Genomic DNA, 10,000 nt, shown 5'->3' on the forward strand with positions numbered 1-10,000 from the left:
TTCGGTTTGATTTATTCACTGAAATCTGACTCGTTCCAGCTGCCTAAATTCAGACGAGAGAAGTTGATGAAAGTTGATTAAAAAAAAAAAAAAAATACATATGTACTTTTATCTGAAATGATTACCGTGCGCTTTAAGGGAGTGCTTTCTTGCTTCTTTTTTTTTTTTTTTTACTTCCAGGCTGCCGCATCCATCCAATTGGTTGAGGATGTCGGGCTTGTTCGAAGTCCCGTCGTTAGATCTGCAGACGTAACTGCAGGTTAAGAAAACTGCTCTAATTATAACCCACCACAGGGCAAAATATTTTCATATGAGCCCCACGCGTGAATATCTGGCCACGTAGACGTCGGGTTAGCTTTGGAATTATTGGTGCAGCCTTTAACCAATCAGCATTGACCACCGTGCCATAATTCTCCCACCGCTGCAGCTACATCTAGAAAAAAACAACAACACTTCATCGTCATTGCACTTCGTCGCCGACACCGGATGTTGATTGGTCGGCCTTTCAAAATGGCAAACAATAAAGCTAACTGGGTTTCCAGACTGCAGCTGTCCGGCGCAGCTACGCCACCATTTTCCCACTTTTTCGGTCGACTTTACAGTTATTAAAGCAGGATATATAAAAAAAAAAAAAAAAAAAAAAAGGTCAGCGTTTCGGGGGAGTACCCCAGGCTGCGTCCTCGCCGAGAGCTGGATGAGAAGATCGATGCCACTCTCGCGTCTCGTCAGCTCACCATGAAGCTGGAAACATGCGCTTAGCTTCGCGTAAAAAGCCAAACAAAATATTTCCTATCTGCATCTGTAAAGCCCGTTAATGAAAGCAAAAGAATTTACCAACGCGATATATGATCTGTTATACGCTACAGTGGGTGTATATTCCTAAAAATCTACCCTTAGATGGCTGCGTAGGATCGAGTTTTGTTACCGGAGGCTGTAACCAACGCTGCTTTGTTATCCTCTTCTACTCCAAGCAACCCGACGTCCTTGTCATAGTGAAACACTGAATGTCACTGTGTGCGTGCGTGTGTGTGTGTGTGTGTGTGTGCGTGCGTGCGTGCGTGCGTGTGTGCGTGCGTTAGTAGGTGGCCACCTCTTCTTTGAAGTGTGTGAAGGGCTCTCTCTCTCATTCACCGTCAGTCGTCTGTCTGATCGAGCGACAGGCAGCTCCAGCAGACTTTAGCAAATTGCCTCTGATAAAAAAAGGCATTTTTATCCCAACTTCAGAATACAGAAGTGCGGCGACGGAAAAGCACTTAAACACACACACACACACACACACACACACACACACACACACACACACACACACACACAAAGACAGAGCTGTGAGAAAACAAGCCCCCGGCAACATTTCTCTCCTCCTCAATCCATATTTTTTCCATAAGTGTGTGTTTCCTTCACTGTCACAATGCACTTATCCCTCGTTCCCACTAATAATTCCGGTTCTCTTCTCTCTATCTGCCGCTCGCCCAGTGTGTGTTTATCTCGGGGAGGATATTGGTTGCCGATCATAAATAGCTTTTCTCTGACAGGGTGCCATCAGACGCACGGAGAGAGAGAACATGCGTGTGGGGGTGGGGGTGGGGGGGGGGGAGACGGAGGAGGGGGGGAGGAGAAAAAGAGGGGAGGTGACGGGACGATGGAGGGAGTGACAGCGGGAGGAGGAGAGGGAAAAAAAAAAAAATGCAAGAAAGATGGAGGCGGAGTAATGTACATCACGCGTGACAGGTGTCGGGGGTGCACGGATAAATGTGCTGCACTTAAACGCACCCAATTACTAAGTGAGATTTGCAGTGTTGGCGCGCACGAACACAACACGCGTCACGCAACACCAACTCCCGCTCCGACGTCTCTTGAGGGCGAACGGGGTTTTACTTACTGTAACGAAATAGAAAACAGGCTTATAGTCACATTCTCCTGTTTTAATTTGCTGTTTGATATTTATGCAAACTCCAGTTTTTCTGTGTTTACCTGTTACGCTGATAAGTTCCACATAATGCACATTTTCTCTGCTCGACTTCCATCAGCACGGCGTGAGTCATTTCTCTTTTCTTACAGAAACGCTGCTTTTAAGGCAGTCAGAAGCTGATTTTCTCTTCGACTCTCGACGCTTCCTGCGACAAAAGTTTCGCATATTGAAAGCCCCGCGGCATAAAAGGAAGCGTCTTTTTTTTTTTTTTTTTTTTTTTTATTCGTCCGCTTTCAATGAGACGCATCTGCAGGAATGTGTAAACAACAACAACAAAAAACAGCATATAGAGGTTAAAGGGTCGATCTGAGTCAACCTGATTGGAAACCCGACGATAGTACGTCCCGCCCACTGATCGCCATAACCTGACAGCAGCACAGACCTGTCACTCAAATAGACCCCCCCCATGTGTTATTTTCGAATTAATGACGGGGTTATTTTCAGATAACCTGCCAGAAAACTAATAAGAAGGAGTGACTTTAGTAAACAAAACCTTGGTAACTTATGGAAAGAAAATGTGACATTGATTTGATGGGACTGGTTGAATGGGAGGCTTTTTGGAGCCGACCTCTAGAGGCACTCGGTGGTATTGCAGATTAAGGCACTTTCGCATCGGCCTCGGTATTCAGACCCGAAAGTTACGTCCACTTCTTTATACAGTCTTGTGTTTCAGCGCCTGTAGAAAAAAAATGACTTGAGTTAGGTTATGTTCAACTATTATGGTCTCAAATTCTTTATAATTGCCATTTTTCAACACCTGATGCTTCCTTTTCACATGAAAAGCCTTTCAGTAGCCCAAAAAACAGAACCCTTCGAGCTGCTCTGGATCCTGTTCTACCAGGGCTTTTATTGTGACGCACCCACAGGAAGTGTTGAGTTTAACTGATGGCAGATCAATTTCAAATTAAAAGTGAATTAGTGAATGAGATATCGAATGAAAGCTGTTGTTGTAGTGATGGAGTGGCACATTTTGCTGACTCTGCAATGTGAGGAATTAATTTCCCCCCCCTTAAAGTTTTCCACTCAGTCCTCAGTATTTCTGTGACACGGACATACACACAGACACAAGCAAGAGAGTATTCTTGCCCCCGTGCCCTTGCCCTAGGTTACACCTAGATGGACTCCAGTGGAGGCGGCCCACACACACACACACACACACACACACACACACACACACACACACACACACACATACAGGTTCCCCTCCATCAAGTTTGATGAGGCGAGCGAGTGTGAACTCTCCACATCTCGCATTCCTCCGCCCTCCCTCTTCTCCTCACGCAGCAGCGGTCCTTGTCTCTCTTATCGATCCGAGCTTATCTTCCCGTAAACCTGGACCTCTTTTCTCTCTGCTCCTCGCCTCGCCTCGCCACCTCCTCACCCTCCTCCTCCTCCTCGCTGCTATCGATCAGCCCGTGTGTTCAGCAAAGTAGAGAGCAGGCGGTGGTTAATGTGCAGCCGGGGCCGGAGGAGTCCGGCACGCCGTGTTCGCGTATCGCCTTTCTCTCTTAATGGCTCCAATCAGGCAGTAATAGACCCTCGGGTTAGAGCACGGAGGCCCGCCGCTATCTTCTCCCTCCTCTCGCCTTTCACCGCTCCTCCCTTCTCCTCAACAGATATCTGTCTGCGCTGTGCGTCAGCCGGATGCATTTTTAGCTGATGACTGTTGATTTCGCCAACTGATCGGATAGCTGTCGTTGCCATTTTTTTTGTTTTTTGGGGTGGGGGGTGGGGGGGGTATATACATTTATTCATCCAGGGAAGGATTGTCTTCTGCTGAGTGTGCACACGCTGCTTCAGAAATGTCCTGCTTTGCTTTTGCATTTTTTTTTTTATATATTTTTTTTTATAGTAATGCACATTCATTCCTGGAAGCTGCCCAGTCGAACCACAGCTTGCTAATTTTGGCCACTGGGAACTGCCCAGTACCAGAAGCTTGAAGTCTTTTATTATCTCCAGACATTTTTCTCAGTCACTGAACACATTGACTGAGAGCTGGGTTTGAGTACCTTGCTCAAGGGCACCTTGTTGACTCAGAGGGAAAGCGTCTCTCTCTAATTTTCCTGTTGTTCGCACTCTGCGGATTCTAATGGCTCATGAATGAGACGTAAATAAAAGAAGAGGAAGTGGTATTCAGAGAGGTGACCAGGGAATAATAAAACAGTCTCTCATCCTCACATTACTATGGAAACAACATCTCTGTGAACTTAATATGCTGTAAACTGCATGTTAATGGTTCAAATGTTATTACGACAATTAACAAGATACAAAAAGCTGAGAAAAATGTTCCAGCTGAGTAAATACATCTTATTATTCAGACTTTTCTATTAGTTTTTGCACTTTTTTTTTTGTCTAACAAGGAACACTTACAGGATCGTTTTTGTCAGAAAGGTCGAAGTTTCTGTTTAGTTGAGCAGAACAACAAAGGCTAACTTTGATTGAAGGGATCACCAGCCAGAAAGGTTGGAATAAAAGTATCTAGTTTGGATGTGATAGAAAGACGAGCACACCAAAATATCCATAATAAGTTCATATAGTGCAGAAAAGTGGAATTCAAGTAGGTCGAAGGGATGATTCCTGTTTAAAATCTGACCTTTTGCCCGTTCTGATGCCTTTTTAGTGTGTTCCCAAAACTCATCAACGAACTTCAATATTTTAATGTTGCTAGTATTTGATAGGTGTGATCGCCAAATGAATGAAATTAAACTGTAATCAATTATTCTTTTTTTTTTTATCTTCAACAGTCACCAGCCTGGCTGCGTCAACTGTTGCTCACAGTTTCCGTTTTCTTCGCTGCGATGAGCGTCCGGTATTTCGGCGCAGAATAAACGCTCAGCACCTCGTTAAGCTGCTGGCGTTCGTGAAAACAATTTTTTTTTTTAAATATGTTGTACTCAGAAAAAAAACGCTTCGGTGGACACCGGCCGTAGGTAGCTGCTGCGGCGGCGGCGGCGGCAGACCGGCGGCCGGTTTCGGTGCGTTGCTGATTGGTTAAAATTAACCGGACGTCCACGCCAAGTTGGATGAAACAGCTGCGAGCGATTCCCGAAATGGAGGGTGCCCAGACTCATATATTCACAGAGTTAAATTGGGTTCTGGTCCGCACCGAGCTGACGAGTCATGCAAATGATCAGGAAGCACCTCAGGTCGCGTTTTGACCACTCGCATAAATAGCCATATGAAGTTCGTCTCTGCTCATGTGATGCTCTGCAGCGAGTCTGAACACAGACTGTCCCTGAGCCCGAGGTACACGACATCCCACACAACAAACACGGACCGAGAGGAACAGTCTGCTAGTACAGGAGGCGGTCGGGGGGGGGTGGGAGGAGCTAAACGTAGGAAGTGATGTACAGCGGCAGCAACAGTGCGGTGCGTGCAGAAAGAGTGCTTCTATGGAGGATCTAGTATTGTGGGTTGTTTTTTTTTTTAATCCATGGAGAACATACCGTAAATCCACCTACTGCAGGACTGCAGTACAGCTGTATAAATGAATAAATAAAACATATTCCATGTCCCCTGCATAATAAATCTTTTAACCATGAAATCCCACAAGGTCATTCATGTCCTGAACAGCTACACTTCAGTCCTGTTTTTCTACCATCGGCTGTCATTCTTCTCGAGCCACCGTCTCCTCTCCCCCACCGCACCTGTGCGCCACTGAGAGGTGTGTGTGTGTGTGTGTGTGTGTGTGTGTGTGTGTGTGTGTGTGCGTGTGCGTGTGGGCCGCCTCCACTGGAGTCCAGCTAGGTGTAACCTTCTCTGCCCTGTGGCCCCTCACTGGGATCCAGGGATCCAGGGCTCGGGGCTCAGCGTGAACTCCTGAACTCTCCCCGAAAGAACAGACCTTGACTAGAAGGGGAAGAGGACACGGAGAGTGGGAGGGAAAGCAGAAAAAAAGAAAAAGAAGTAGTGCTGCCGGACAATTAGCCTCCCCAGGAGCGTAGTAGGTGGGCGGTCCAACCCGTCCCCAAGCCAGAAAGTACTGTGAGTGTTTCAGGGCCCGGCGGCCAGAAACAGAAAAAAAAAAAACAAGCGGGAAAAAGAGGGAGGGAGATGGTGTGTGCGTGGGCGTGTGTGTTGCGCGCGTCGTCGTGTTTTGCATTCACACGCCCAGCGGTTGTTGTTGTGAAATGAGACAGTACGTCGGGTGCCCACGGGCGTCAATACGGCCGTATCTATTATTCAGAGCTGATTACGGCGCTAAATCGTACAGCGGTGAATACTTTCTTTTTTTTTTAATGAGCTTTGAAAGACAACAGAGAAAGTTTGTCAGCTTTTTTTTTGGTGTTTGTCTGGATCTGGCTGGCGGTGGATAAAAACGAGCGTATTTACCGAAGTGATTTGATTAGTGCAGCGGTGTGTGAGGAGCAGGTTGCGACATATGTGAGCTGTAAACTTTGTGTGCGTGCAAATGACACGTGATGAAGCATCCCTTTTATAGAGTGTAGAGTGTGTTGCCATACATATTCATGGAACAGACTGTACGTGTGCAGTCGTATATTCAAAAAACTGTTCATCTTTAATTAGGTTCTGTGTGTGTGTGTGTGTGTGTGTGTGTGTGCGTGTGTGTGTGTGTGTGTGTGCGTGTGCGTGTGCGTGTGCCTTCTGTTTGTGAGCTAGTCCGTTGCCTCGAGCAACGCTGATCGAGTCGTGACCACATAGTGATCTCGGACCAGCGCGCACACGCACACTCATTTGTGTACGTGCATCGACGACAGGTCAGAGCGCTATCCCAGCACCCCTCCCCTCCCCCCCGGGGCCAGGACGTGGTCTGGCCGGGCCGGGCCGGGTCGAGACGGGGCAGAGTGCACGTGTTGTTGTTTTTTTTCGACCATCTCTCTGCTCATCAAGAGACGACACACGCCGGGCTGACAGCAGAAGGTCGACCGGAGGGGGAAAAAAAAAAAAAAAAAAAAAAAAAAGGGAGAGTGAGACCTCGATGACGAGAGAGCAAAACACAGACAGTGTGTCTGCGCCGACCTCAGTAACCTGGTTATTGTTGGCTTTCTGCAGTAATCACATTTCTTAAATGTCAAGTAAATAGAAAAACCTCGTTTCCACCATCAGGTTAAAGGATTAAACGAAATCTCTCGGCGACCCAGATGCTTTCTCATTGCTGTTTTCAGAAGTCTGGATCTGATATAATTACGCCGAGGATAGCTGCAGCTCAACCGATGACATACGACATACAGCCTAAAAGTAGATCATCTTTAACTGTGATCAATTCTGAGAAATATTCGATAAATTAGCTTGATAATCTGACCGCATTCCCATGTTCATGTTCGGTTAAGCCCGTGTTTATGGTATTTTAGTTTCGGTTATTTTGCTCTAACCAATCAGCTGTTGATCGAATAAACAGGCGACGCAGCAAATTTCTGGAGTGGAATATCCTGGAGAGCGAACGAGTTAGAAGTTAAACTACGGCTTGTGTTCAAGGAAACTCTTTGTCAGAGTGATATTTCTGTGTTCAGTCGCTCGGTGTTGAGTATCACGATTCAACACGTCTCCCGGCGTTTACCGTGCAGCGTTGTTGCCGTATTAGCATTTCCCAGCGTGCCTTAGTTATTTCTTCATAACTTTTAAGAATAAAGCAATCAAAATAAATCTTAAGTGAAGGTTATAAATTATATTTACTTTTGTTAAAACATGCCGGAACATTTCAATGAAGAAATAATGAGACATAAATACGGGGGTCAGGATTCAAAACCATAAGTGAACAAGGAACGTAGTAATATGATGCAGATGATCACTCTGGTAGCAGTTTTTCTTGCTTCGGCACAGGAAGACGACACCCTCTTTCTTAATCACGCCTACAAAACTTGATTCGTTTCATTATCACTGTATCCGTCAGGATAAATGTAACAACACATCATGATAAAGGTTTCAAATCAAGCCGTCCAGCCCTGTTTTAAAGTATTTAATTTAATGTCCAGACAAGACTTGCTCATTTCCCTGATTATGGATTTCACCACGGAGGCTGAAGCGCTGATGAAATGGAAATTAGCCGCTCTAGTGATTGGTTGGAATTAAAACTATGAAGCTCAAGGGCACGGGGTCGAGAACCAGTGATTAAAGCAATGAAAGAGCTCCGCTATAACTCCACCCCGAGATGCTGTTTTTGGTTGGTCGACATCTCCTCGAAGCAGATTCGGCCGTCGATTCGGTCAGATACCCTTCAAATGTTTGTTGATACGGCTTTCGCGTTCGCGTACGGTTGCGGTATTTGCACATCCTGCCGACGCGGAGCATTTGGAGTTTGTTTTCTACCCGCTGCGGACGGCAACAGGGCTGATTCGAGGAGTGACTGCGGACGGAAATATTCGAGCCGCAAGCCATAAAAAAAAAAAAAAAGAAAACATTTAGCTGAAAGGGGCTAAACCGCTTCCTCCAGCTGAGAGGAACTGTGGAGTCTGTGACGGTTCTCGAAGGGTTCATCAGGATGAGCGATCCTCTCCAAGTACGTGGAGCCATTTGATCCACTGTTGATATAAAATATTTATTAGGTGCAGTGCAGAAATGATGTCTCCCCCTACTGCCAGCGAGAGTAATTCTAAAAACCCTGTCGACGCGTGCTCACATCTCAGCCGCCGTCGCTGCAAAAACACCGCATGAATTAGTCTGATGACATTTGGAAAGTCGAGAGGAGCCACATTTAATGAGTTTACCTCCGTTGAAGTTAGCATGGACCTAAACCGGAAGTCTCCAGTCTGCATGAGATTTATCTGGTGTTGGTGGGTTTATTCACAATTGTCTGAGCTTGTTTAATGGACATTTCTTCATATGGAAAACTCCTGCACTAAAGCTTTCATATCTGTTTTTGAAGCTCGTTCAAATTATTGGGTTCATTTTGATCTTTTTTCTGTCTTGTGATAAAAAAAAAAAAAAAAAAAAAAAAAAAATCTGATATCTTGACTTATACATCAAATGTACGAGTCCAATCAGGGATCAGATATTGTTGAGGCTTTCAACTCTCCCCCCCTTCCCCCCCCTCCCTCCCCTCCCAATAGCTTTGCGTACAATCTGCTTCCATCACACGTGCGTCCCAAAGCACAAAAGACTGTCCCCGCTGTCTGTCCCCGCTGTCCGGTGAGATGGCCGTCAGCCTGTCCGGCTTCATCTCTCCCGTCACCTCCCTCCTCTTGTCACTTCCTCAGGTCCGAGCAGGTGTTTGGCCCGCAGTCAGAGTCCAAATCAGATCCGTTTCATCTGTAATCAGCTGGAGCCCCTGGCGCTGATGGAAGAGATCAGAGCGCCGATCAAAGAATTATAAGCCGACCACGCCTGACCAGCCGACCGTGACACGGACGGGGGCGGTGAAGCGGGGTTGGAGGCTGGTGGGGGGGGTGGGAGGGTCAGTGGGGTGGGGGGGGTTATCGAGCAAGAGGTACAGTGGAGGGATGAAAGGAGAGAAGATGGAGATTTGAAGGCGTGCAGACTCTCCCAGGGGGAGAGACATGAAAGATCAGGGCTGCCGGTGGGGAGGCAGCGCTGAGACGGGCTGTGATGCGCCACTCTCATGGGGAGGTCTTCTTCTTCTTCTTCTTCTTCTTCTTCTTCTTCTTCTTCTTCTTCTTCGTCTTCTTCTTCTTCGTCTTCGTCTTCGTCTTCTTCTTCTTCTTCTTCTTCGTCTTCTTCTTCTTCTTCTTCTTTTTTTTTCTTTTAACATTTCCATCAAGTGGAAAAAGGTTGTTTAAAGTCAAATGCGGCGAGCAGTTCCGCTTCAAATTGAGGTAATTAGGACGGGAAGGGAATTCCAATCAGCATGCGAAAGGAAAGTCGCTGACATTAACTTCATGCATTTGAATCGCCTGATGCCCCGACGCCGGTTTAGCAAATCATTAATTGTATGCAAATATGGGAAATCGTGTGCTCAGGTGCGTGAAAACCGACGGGTGGCTCACATGCTGATGACAGCGGCTCTAAAGGGGCATTTCAAACATTTCTTTTCTTTTCTTTTTTTACAAGACGTTAACAAGATATATCGGATGTATCAGAACGACGCCGCCGCTGATGCGATCACACGCTTTTGTT

At 46.4% G+C, this 10,000-nt stretch overlaps 1 protein-coding gene across 1 annotated transcript in view; it reads left to right on the forward strand.

Annotated features, from left to right (window-relative positions):
- sema4c (sema domain, immunoglobulin domain (Ig), transmembrane domain (TM) and short cytoplasmic domain, (semaphorin) 4C) overlaps positions 1-10,000 on the forward strand; it is a 95,860-nt gene that overhangs the window by 34,104 nt on the left and 51,756 nt on the right. The gene's annotated exons all lie outside the window — the stretch shown is intronic.

Source organism: Embiotoca jacksoni, unplaced genomic scaffold, assembly GCF_022577435.1.
Source record: "Embiotoca jacksoni isolate LCO1_2020_lvr unplaced genomic scaffold, fEmbJac1.0.p SCAF_37, whole genome shotgun sequence".
Taxonomy (NCBI): domain Eukaryota; kingdom Metazoa; phylum Chordata; class Actinopteri; family Embiotocidae; genus Embiotoca; species Embiotoca jacksoni.